At 42.4% G+C, this 11,091-nt stretch overlaps 1 pseudogene; it reads right to left on the reverse strand.

Annotated features, from left to right (window-relative positions):
* Positions 1–369: 369 nt before the first annotated feature.
* LOC131410463 (lysine-specific demethylase 3A-like) lies at positions 370–8,270 on the reverse strand (annotated as a pseudogene).
* Between the last annotated feature and the right edge of the window lie 2,821 nt (positions 8,271–11,091).

Genomic DNA, 11,091 nt, shown 5'->3' on the forward strand with positions numbered 1-11,091 from the left:
AAACACGAAACAAAATACAACTCAAATAAACTGTACAGAGCGATTCCTAATAGTTATAAATGCATTTTGACTAAGCTATTCAACCAAATAGCTAGGGGATACTGCAGGTATTGCTCCAGGGCTGATAAATGGTTTTGTTTTTACAGCTTGGTAAAAGCTCTGTATTAGGTGAGAAGTCACAGTTTAAGGACGCATGTCCTGTAAATAATTAATACACACACAGTGTCTGTAAACACTAGAAATATAAATTAGACCCTCAAAAGTCATGTACAGTATAAAAAAGATAAGGTAACATAATTCTTTTGTCCACAGGAATCCTGCCTGAAGAGTATGAACAGCGGCCAATAATTCATTTCCATTGTACAGGGGTTAAGGCATCTCTGGAATCCTTAGTATTTGCCAAAAACTAGATTCACTGGCTTTCAGTATAGCAACCACATCTTTCACTGCATGGTAGATAACATTCATCTGTAATTTAACTTCACAATTGGTATGAGTCTGTGACAGATTAACAGATTTCCTGAGTAAGCCAGATGTATGCTCTGGAGAAAGAAAATCTTCAGCCACTTTGAGACAGCTATATAAGTTATGAACTTAATGTAGAATTCTTGCTGGAATAAATGCCATATCTCTGAGAAACTGCATAATAGCCCATCTTTGAACTCCATACTCTCGAGGAAGATGCTTTCTTAGTGATCAGTCTAAATACCCGCTCTGATCGCTAAGAGGATCAAGGTTTCTGGGTTTTCTTGAAAATGCTCTTCTGACGCCATTTTAAGGAATTCTCCTATCTTCTCCGTGTCTTTACTAGCACGTGTGGGATGGAAGACTCCTGGCTTCTCTTTTCCTATAATAAATTGTTTTATTGTGAATTGGTGAGAATTTCCACTTTGAACAGTTTTAAGGTATCTTCGTCACACTGTCCTTTGGGAATTCCTACGTAGACCAGGACATTAGCTGCATTAGATACGTCTCAGTAAAGATGTTGCTCCACAATTTTGATTTTCTGGAGTAATTGATCCACAAGCATTATACATCTTGGGACCCCAATCTGGCCAAATAAAGTAGTTTGGCAGCCTAGAGACAAAGCCGGTTTGTCATCTCACCTCATGTCCTCAAACGATGGAATGTTGGCCATCAGATCTTCAAGCCTGGAGGGCATCATATCTCTAAAATTTCCTCCTGATAGCCAGTCCTAAAGTTTCAACATCATTAGTTCTTCTTCATTCCCCAAGAGATTTGGAACATCTTCAAATCCGTTCCAGCAGTCTCCTACGGTGGCTTCTGTGATAAGTTCATTTGTCCTTGGTATAGACTGAATGTTTGTAACCCCCAAAATTCATATGCTGAAACGTAATCCCCAATGTGATGGTATTTAGAGGTGGGGCCTTTGGGAGGCCCTCAGGTGTGAGGACAGAGCCCTCAAGAATGGGACTAGTGCCCTTGTAAAAAAGACCCCAGATGCTCCATTGCCCCCTTTTACCATGTGAGGACACAGCAAGAAGACAGCCATCTGGGAACAAGAAGTGGGCCCTCACCAGATACCAAATCAACTGGTACCTTGATCTTGAATTTCCCACCCTCCACAACTATGAGAAATAAATGTTTGTTTTTTAAGCTATCCAGTTTATGGTATCGTGTTATAGCAGCCTGAACAGACTAAGACACTCCTACAATTAACTAGATCGACTTCCCGGTCACTAAACTCTTTGCTGAAGGATTCAGTTTTCCAAAATTCAGTATTCAATTTACAATGCACTCCAGACACCACCACGGGCCCTTGTTTCCAGTACTCCCTGAACACATGCCAGTTGCTCTTGTTGTTGGGATCTTGCAAGCACAGCAAACAATTACCACACAACCAACAGTGAGGAGTGTCACAGTGCTAGGTTGTCACCAGTCCTTGAGGTTCTGTCATAAATTGGGGGAAGTCTTATTTTCTACCAAAGAAGCAAAGATGTCATCAAGGATTTTTAGTGTTTCCTTGAGTCCATTTTCCATCTTTTTTTCCTTGTTGATATTCCCGCTGGTTATATCTGTCAACCAGCTTAAAGGAGAAGTGCTGATTGGAGATGCTGATTTCATGCTGCTGGTTTGGAGGCTGCACTCCCACCCATAGCTGCTGGCTCCAACACTGAGGGATTCTGTAGGAGCATGGCACCAAGAATAGGTTTTTCTCTAACTAAGGAAGTCTGGTCTGTTTTATGTCTTCCTTCAAGGCTGGCTTTGAAAAGAGCTTGAATTTGCCTCCGTGAACAAGGACAATTTGCCTTTATTCCACATTTTGCTCTTACAACACGAACAGCCTTCAACATCATAGAGAGCTTTTCCAAGAATAATCCGTGTAGGTGTCAAGTTCTCTGGTTCATGTACCCAACTCTTCATGCATCTCAGCCAAGGAAAGTCTTATAGGGAGCACCCTGTTGAAAATTTTTCCTCTCCATCTGGCAATCTACACACACTCCAAATTCACACTGAGGATACACCCAGTGCAAGTTCAAGATGGTGGTATCACACACATCACACATATTTTGAACACCTTTGACAGTTCGCGCCCTAGCAACACTCTGAGAGATGCTCTTACTGTGTGGCTCCACACTTGACATAGCTTCCTTTTCAGAAATCACCATTTGACATAGTGGCCTCCAACGTTAGCCAGGGTGTACTTTTCTGCAACCAAATCCCCACTGCATTTTTGGTTAAAGGCAACCATATGCCAATTGCTTCATTATTATTACAAACATTTTGACAAAGAGGCAGCACAGCAAAAAATACCAGGTTCTAACAACTAATAAATAAGAAGGTTTCCTAGAGTCGGTGTAAGGAGACGTGATCACACAGCTCTCTTTTCTCTTTCATCACTCACCTCAGAGAAATAGTGACTAGGATGACTAAACTGACATTATTTTATGTTTTTAGGTTAGGAATGCCTTGGGAAGCAAGAAACAGAAACAGAAAATCTGACTAAGAAGTGTAGTGATAGGTGGTTATTGATGTTGGTCAACCACTAAGCCATGTCATCAGCAGCCTAGACTTTCTATTTGTTTGCTCCATCACCCTTAGCTGTTAGCTTTTCATCTTTGTGCCTTTCAATTTCTGGTCTCAAGACATCCACTGAATTTTCAAGCAAAGAAGCAGAGAGAAAGACTACTTCCAGCCCCTACTGTGCCTTTTATCAAAGAAGCAAAAGCTTTTCCAGAAGTCCCCAGTAGACATCTTTATATATTTCATTGGCCAACTCTGGATCATTTGATCACCCCTAGCTCCAAGAGAATCTGGAAATAAAGTGTACGGAAAAAAACAACAGGATTAGCTTAGATCAATTATGATTCATCCCCTGGAGCTGGGCAGACCAGTGCCTATATTAGTCAGCTATTACTGTGATCATGTTCCATAACAAGCAACCCCAAAATCTTAGTGGTTTATAAGAATAAGCATTTGTTTCTCAATTATGGGCACGTAGGTCATCTGTGACTCTGCTAGGTTTGGCTGGGATCAGCTGGGCTTGGATCCAGGCTGTGTGTGTTTTCATGTCTGTCCCACATATCTTCTTACTCTGGCACTACTGGCCACTCGTGGCATATTCTTCTCACAGCAAATGGTAGGGGCACAAGAAGCTAGATAAAATCACGCTAACACACTTAGAGCCTCTGCTCATGTCATGTCCAGTAACATTCCATCTGCCAAACAAATCATCTGGCCAAGTCCAACACAAACTGGGCAGGGATACCTACTCTACTTACTCCAGTGGAAAGTGCCACAAACTTACATGCCAAAAGGTTTAGATGTATAATCCTATTACAGAGAAGGAATGAAGGATGGGGAACAAAAATCCAATCTATCCTCATTCCAAACAAACTGGGGCCCTGACAGCAAGAGAGAAAGGAATGACTGTTGGTGTAGCCATCCAATAGCGTCTTCTACACTTAAGTAGTCAAAAGAAGCCTTAGAAACCTATTTCTCTGGTTTAGTTAGCAGGAGGAAGAGGAGGAAGTAAGGAAATGAGTTACAAATTGCTTTCCTGGGCAGGGGTTTCCAGCCATAACATTGATGAACGGTTGAGTAGGCTGATACAGACTGTTTAACATCTCCAGCTCTCAGTTTCATAGTCCGAATTCCTGCTAACAGCAAACATCTCTGAGGCAGCATGTGCCACGTACTACACTAAGTACTACAGTACTACACGTACTACACTTTATATACATTAGCTCACTTTATCCTCACAACAGACCTATGAAGTTATCCTCACTTTACAGCTGAGAGGTCTAGTAACGTAGGCAGCTGCTTAGAAACGGCAAAGCTATGATTGGAACCCAGATCTGTGTGATTTCATTCACTCAGGCTGCCATTACTTGCCAGGCACTGTACTGAGTTATACAGCCCACTGGACAACACATGTCAATCATAAATTGAGTCCAATACAAATATATGTGTTATTTTAAAAGTGAATATACTATATGCCAGGTACTCTTCTAAGGTCTTATTATGTCATATATCAGTGAACCATCATACCAACTCTGTGAAATAAGTACTATTTTTCCTCATTTTAAATATTAGGAAACTGATAGCTAGAAGTTCCTTTGCAGCACAGGAGGAAATGATGGAGCAGGATTAGAAACCCAGCAATCTGACTCTAGAGCTGGCCTTTTCACCACACCGCGTGCAGCCCGTGACTAATAAAATACAAGTTTATTTAAATATACTAATGAATCAATATAGCTTTTTCCGATGTATTTTCTCATTAAAAGATACCAGTTATAAACTTAATCACATAAAAAGGCCTGTAAAATATTTTATGTTAAAAAGGGCTCCTCACACGTGAAAAACTTGGGATCATGGGTCTGGTATTTTTAAAGTCTTCCAAAACTATAAACCCGGAGGACGCATATCAAAATACAAAACAATAAGTGTGGTTTCTTTTTCCTTAGATCTCAGAGACCCGATTTCAGTTGTTCCACTATTTTATCCATGTTTGATGTTTACATAATACTTTACAATTGCTAATTAATCACAGTACATTCTAGTGATACTTATGACCATTATTATTAAACTCATTTCCTGTGGGGGTGCTGGAGGTGTCATTGGAGCCAGCTTAGCCCGCGAGCTCCGCTGAGGAGCCAGGGGTTCCAGCCACTTCGGCTCCTGGACGCTGACCACTTGGCGGCGCGCGCGCGGGGCGACGCTGCTGAGCCCGGATCCCCGACGCGGCGGCGCGGCGCCCCTCCGCCCCTCGGTCCTGCGGGCACCAGACCCCGGACGCCGCGCCCCAGGCACGGACCGCACTCTGCAGTAGCCTGCCGCTGCCCGGCAGCCAGGGCCGCCTTCCTTCAGAACACAGAAGAAGGATATAGTCGTTATCGGAGGTGGAGACATTCAGAAGTTGTTCATCAGAGTGAAGCTTGTGCTTTGGAAAGTCAGCCTCACGCCTCAGCACGCACAGCACCTAGTTCTCCAGGTTCCTCCTGGAGGAAGAACTAATTTCCAGCCCCGCTTTTACCCTCCGACAAGTTGGAATAATATGTGAGCATCTCTTAAAAGACTAGGAAGGTCAAATTTGGGAGAGGTATGAGCAAATCCTCTATACCAGTCTAGCAGAACAATATGAATCCTTTGTGAAATTCACACACCATCAGATTATGCGACAAGACGGGAAGAGGCCAACAAGCTATGCATCTTAGGGTTTCTTGCATATCTGAGTAGGAGGTTTGACCTCAAGAGATGGCTGCTGTACACTTTTCCCAACTGGTTTGCTATCCCATTTCAGCTCCAACTTTGCATCCTGAGAACACTTAAACGTTTCTACAGGTTCATCTTATATAACTTGAAAGACCTTAAAACTTTCTGATTGCCACGAGGATATCTTTCTTTTTTGCTCATCCAATAACACCTGTGCCCAGTGGGATAGATTTTCAAACAAAAGTACCTGGAGCAACTGTTTGGGAAAATATGCCTTCAGTGGCACTCAACAAATGGGGTTTCTCGAAGCACAGTTCTGTAAGAAGTGTGTTTATATGTCTTTTAAGTTATTATTTCTATTGTGCAATTTTTTTTTTTAATTTTGGGGATTCTGGCTGTGAATTTGATGCATGACAATTATGGTTAAAAAACATTTGGTCTGCAGAAGATCATTAATATTTTGTGACTATATACATTGTACGAGTGGATTTTATTTAATATTTATTTATTTATTTATTTATCTTTGGTGAGGAAGATTGGCCCTGTGCTAACATCCATGCTCACCTTCCTCTGCTTTATATGTAGGCCGCCTGCCACAGCATGGCTTGATAAGTGGTGCATAGGTCTGCTCCCAGGATCCAAACCTGCGCTGCGAACCCTGGGCCACCAAAGTGGAGTGTGTGATCTTAACCACTATGCCACTGGGCCAGCCCAAGAGTGGATTGTTTTATGTGTAGGTATTATTGTTAAATACAGGGACTGTTTCCAGGTACAGAATATGCGTCATAAGTTAGGACATTAGATGTGATTATAATGACATAGCAAAGGTCTGTGGTCCTAGGTCTACAAATGAGTGGCGAGGAATTAGGACCAGCTGGAAGTGGGCCATTTGACAGCTGGACTCTATCTAGCCAGTCTTAGAGAAATACTTTGACTCCAACCGTAGAATACGCACATGGAGCCTGCGCTCACCTCATTCACAGAAAGAGCTCGCTGGACACTGAACCTCTAAAAAGAAAAAGTCTCCCCCGGAGCAGAAGCATCAGGATTTGCTTGGGAACTCAGCATGGGTGAACATGGGGCTGGGCCGGGCTCTGGCGGCACTGCCACTGGGGAGGAACCACTTCACCTTTGTGTCAGTTTTTATAAACAGATTTTGGACCCTTTGGTCAGGTTCCCCCAAATTCTTTTAAGTGTCCACATTCACCTGCTTGAGCTTTGTTCTGGCAGCCCCCTGCTGAAGGTCGCTTATGGACTGTTCTTCACCTTTCTTCCAAGGCTAAGGAACAGAGAGCAGCCTCTGTTCTGAGAAGGTGAAAGTATGCATTTATTTCTTACCGTGACTAATTCAGAACCACATTTCATAAAATACCTTGTTTCTTTTATTATTGTTTTCGAAAAGGAAAGTTCCATTAAAATAGTTTTAGTTTGAATATAGAATAGTTTTTTCAAAGAGGGCTTATTTTGAAAACTTCTGAGTTTCATTCAAATGAAAAAAAAAAGTTATAGGTAACCTCACTGATAAATACAGTTGCAAAACTCCTAAATAAAACCTTAGCAAATTGCACGCATCAATGTACAAAAAATAACACTACCTCATAATCAATGGTGGACCTAGGAATGCAAGGATTTTCCAACATGGGAAAATCTACTTATGGAGGTCATTGGCATATATGTAATATTTAAATCCTTGGTAGTAAAGAAGATTCCCTAGGAAAAATAAATTAGATAAGGGAAAGTGATTCCTAGGAATGTGATCTGCAACATTTAAAACTTCTGCAAAAGAGACACAAAGGAGCAGCCCAAGAATTGCTGTGGAGTGGGAAAGAGGGATGTGTGGTGTCGGTGGATCCAAGAGGACAAAGTGTGTCAAGGGGCCAAGTGCTGCGAGTTCAAGTAAGATGAGGACTGGGGATTGACTATTAATTCAGCACAATGGTGGTCACCGGTTCCATGATAAACACAGTCTCAGTGGAGTCATGGGAGAGAAGCCTGACTGGAATGGGTAAGGAAATGGAGCTGAGACTATAGAAAACTTATTTAAGAAGTTAAGCTATGAAGGGAACAGATAAATGGGGCGGTAGCTTGGATCTTTAAAGGGGAGTGGGGTAAAAGGAAGGTTTTGTTTGCATTTTGTATTTGTTGTTGTTTAAGGATGATAGCTACTGGACATATTTTATACCAAAGGAAATAATCAGTGGGTAAATGTTTGATGATACAGGAGAGAAAAGAGATCATTATGGGAGCAATGCTTTCTCCCCTAGTCGTGAACACTTCTCTCAACTCCAACTCAGGTAAAACTCAACCGTCTGCCACGCTCCTGAACTCAAGCAGCTGAACATAGTGGGAGAAAAATACACAGCTGGGCTCGCTTAAAATCCATGACCACAAATCTCAAGAGAGAACTTAACACTAGCCAACAGTCTTACCATACTTCCCCAATATGACGGCTTCTCCTCTCTTCAAAATAACTGCATCACACCTCCTCCTCCCTCCAAAAACTTCCTCAGGTCCCTCTCCTCCTTCACTCACTCACTCACTCGCCTTGCCTCATTCATCATGGGGAAAACAGAAGCTCTTAGACGTTCTCTCATCTTCCCGCCACCAAATCTTTTACCTACTCTCCTGCACCTGCCTTCTTTCCTCTTTCTAACCCTGTGGTCCCAACCCCACTTCATTATAATAGTTAGGAAACCGGCTGAAGGATATCTGCACATGCTAACCCAGAATAATGAACACAAATAAAACCGAAAAGTTGCTAAAACTATATACAATTTAAAAAATGACTAAAATTAATGGAAGAATTCAGTCTCCTTGAAAAGATCAGATTTGTGAATTTGACCTGGGAAAATTAGGTTTGGTAGTAATAATACACCCAAATAAAGGTCAAATATATGTGCCATCATCAATAAAAATCTTTATTATAAAATTTACACAGAGAAGCTGTCTCCCAAAGAAAATAATTTCAGGAAAATAGAAATGAAAATGGAAAATTAGTACATTTTAACCGTGAAAATCAATTAAGGCCATAAATAGTCACTAAAGGACTGATATCTAGAAACAAAGTCAAAACAATCTTGTATAAAAATGTTGGGGAAAAAATGTCCAATAAAGAGGTCAATATGTCCTATACTAATTTGGTATACTTCTTTCCAGATCTTTTCCTATGTATTCAGACAGAACAGTGGAGTCCACACCCCATTGCTCCAGCTTAGAGTCCTCAAACATAACCAGTGTGTCAACTCCACCCCTCCCATTCCACCACCACACAAGTAGGTCCCCTTGGGCTAAGAGGTGCCCTAACAACATTGCAAAGAGAGTTCTACAGTGGGCAGCCCACGCAGTGGCAGAAAGCAAAGACTGCTGGCATGGACTTGGCATTGTCATGCTGGACAATCAGCTGGTGAGAACATGATACAGACAGAGGACAGTTCTCCCAGAGCGCGGATTGAATGATGGGCAGGCACAGGTCCCGGGTGCAGGCAATGTGAAGTTCTCCTCCGTAGGAAGTCTGGGTAGTGGCCTGACTGGCCAGATCTGTGATCCAATGTGACTCCTGGCACCTCACACCCACTGCCTCTTACACCATCTGTAGAGGGGCTCTCTTATGGACCACTGTTTCCATTTAGCAGCTCCTGGTGTTTTTCCTTCTTTTCCTACCCCTGGCTTCCTTCCTCTGCTCTTCTTTGCCCTTTAGACTTCTTCCATTTCTCTTGTAACATCCTTTAATGTTCATTAGGGGGAACATCAGTGTCTTGTTAAAAACTAATTTCAAGCCATTTCCCATTCTGCATTTGAAGAGCTTAGCAGTAACCACTCCATCCTAACAAGTAAAAAGCTAAACACACTGAAAAATCAGTAGTTCCTGCTGGATCCATAAGAGAGGGAAGGACACAGGGCAAATCTCTGCCGCCAAGATTGGAGAGATGGATAGTGAATCTAGGGAGTTATGGCTTACCTAAGCAGAGACTCACTGGCAGAAACTACCCCAGGACCCAGCACTGGGTGGGAAAACCTGAACTGTAACTGATGAATTGCTGGAGGCTCAGGGTGGACAACTCAGAGTTAAAAACTCCAGGGGACCCAGTCATGGGGAGGCACCCACAATATTGTGAGATTCACCTCCAGGAGCTCGAGCAGGTTCCCACAGTAAACGTGAGAGAAAGATCCGCTCCTGCTTCCTTCCGTCAGAGGCAAGGAAAAAGGACCCAATTTGAGATACAGCAGATCACTCTGTTCTTCTTAACAAAGCCTGCCCTCAGGAGAAACTAGTTAACCAGAGCCTAACTCACCCTGGAAAAGGAGGTATCCACTCCAGTCAGCTCTAGTCTTCCACCTAGGGGATGGGAAGTACCCAACTTCCCAAGTACCCAACTCAACCATCCTGTCCCACCGGAGAGGGGAGAAAAAAACTGAGAAACAGTTATGACGTTCACAGTCCCAAGGCAAAGCCTCACCAAAAGACTGAGTCCTAAATGGTACCAACTTCTAGTTATAAAATAAGTCAAGGAGTGGAATGTACTGCATAGGAATACAGTCAAGAGTATGGTAATAACTTTGTATGGTGACAGATGGTTACTAGACTTATCATGGTGATCATTTCATAATGTATATAAATATTGAATCGCTATGGCATACACCTGAAACTAATAGGATATTATACGTCAATTATTCTTCAATAAAAAAAAGAGACAGAGAGCCAGCCCTGATGGACTAGTAGTTAAAGTTTGGCACTCGCATCGCTTCAGCGGCCCAGGTTCGCTTCCCAGTGGCGGAACCACACCACCTGTCTGTCAGTTGCCATGGTGTGGCAGCAGCTCACATAGCTCACATAGAAGGACTTACAACTAGGATATACAACCATGTACTGGGGCTTTGGGGAGGAAAAAAAAAAGAGGAAGATTGGCAACAGATGTTAACTTACGGCAAATCTTTCCCTGCCAAAAAAAAAAAAGAGAGAGAAATGAAAAAAAAAGAATGAGACCTAATCATAGGACAATAGAATGCTTCCCCCACACACATACCTTACTACCACATTACTAAAGCCCTGCTACAGCAGTTCCTTTTACCCAGTACATCATGTCCAGCTATCAAAAAAAAAAAAAAATTATAAGACATACTAAAAAAAAAACAGTCCCTACATAGTATTCCAGTACATGAATGCATCATATTTTATTTATACAATCTCCCATCTATGTTGTTTAAATTTTGTGTGTGAGTGTGTGTGTGAGGAAAATTAGCCCTGAGCTAACATCTGTTGCCAATCCTCCTCTTTTTGCTGAGGAAGATTGGCCCAGGGCTAACATCTGTGCCCATCTTCCTCAACTTTATATGGGATGCCACCACAGCATGACCTGACAAGCATTGTGTCGGTGTGTGCCCGGGATCCGAACCCATGAACCCCGGGCCGCCACA

This window comes from Diceros bicornis, chromosome 10 (genome assembly GCF_020826845.1).
Source record: "Diceros bicornis minor isolate mBicDic1 chromosome 10, mDicBic1.mat.cur, whole genome shotgun sequence".
Lineage (NCBI taxonomy): Eukaryota > Metazoa > Chordata > Mammalia > Perissodactyla > Rhinocerotidae > Diceros > Diceros bicornis.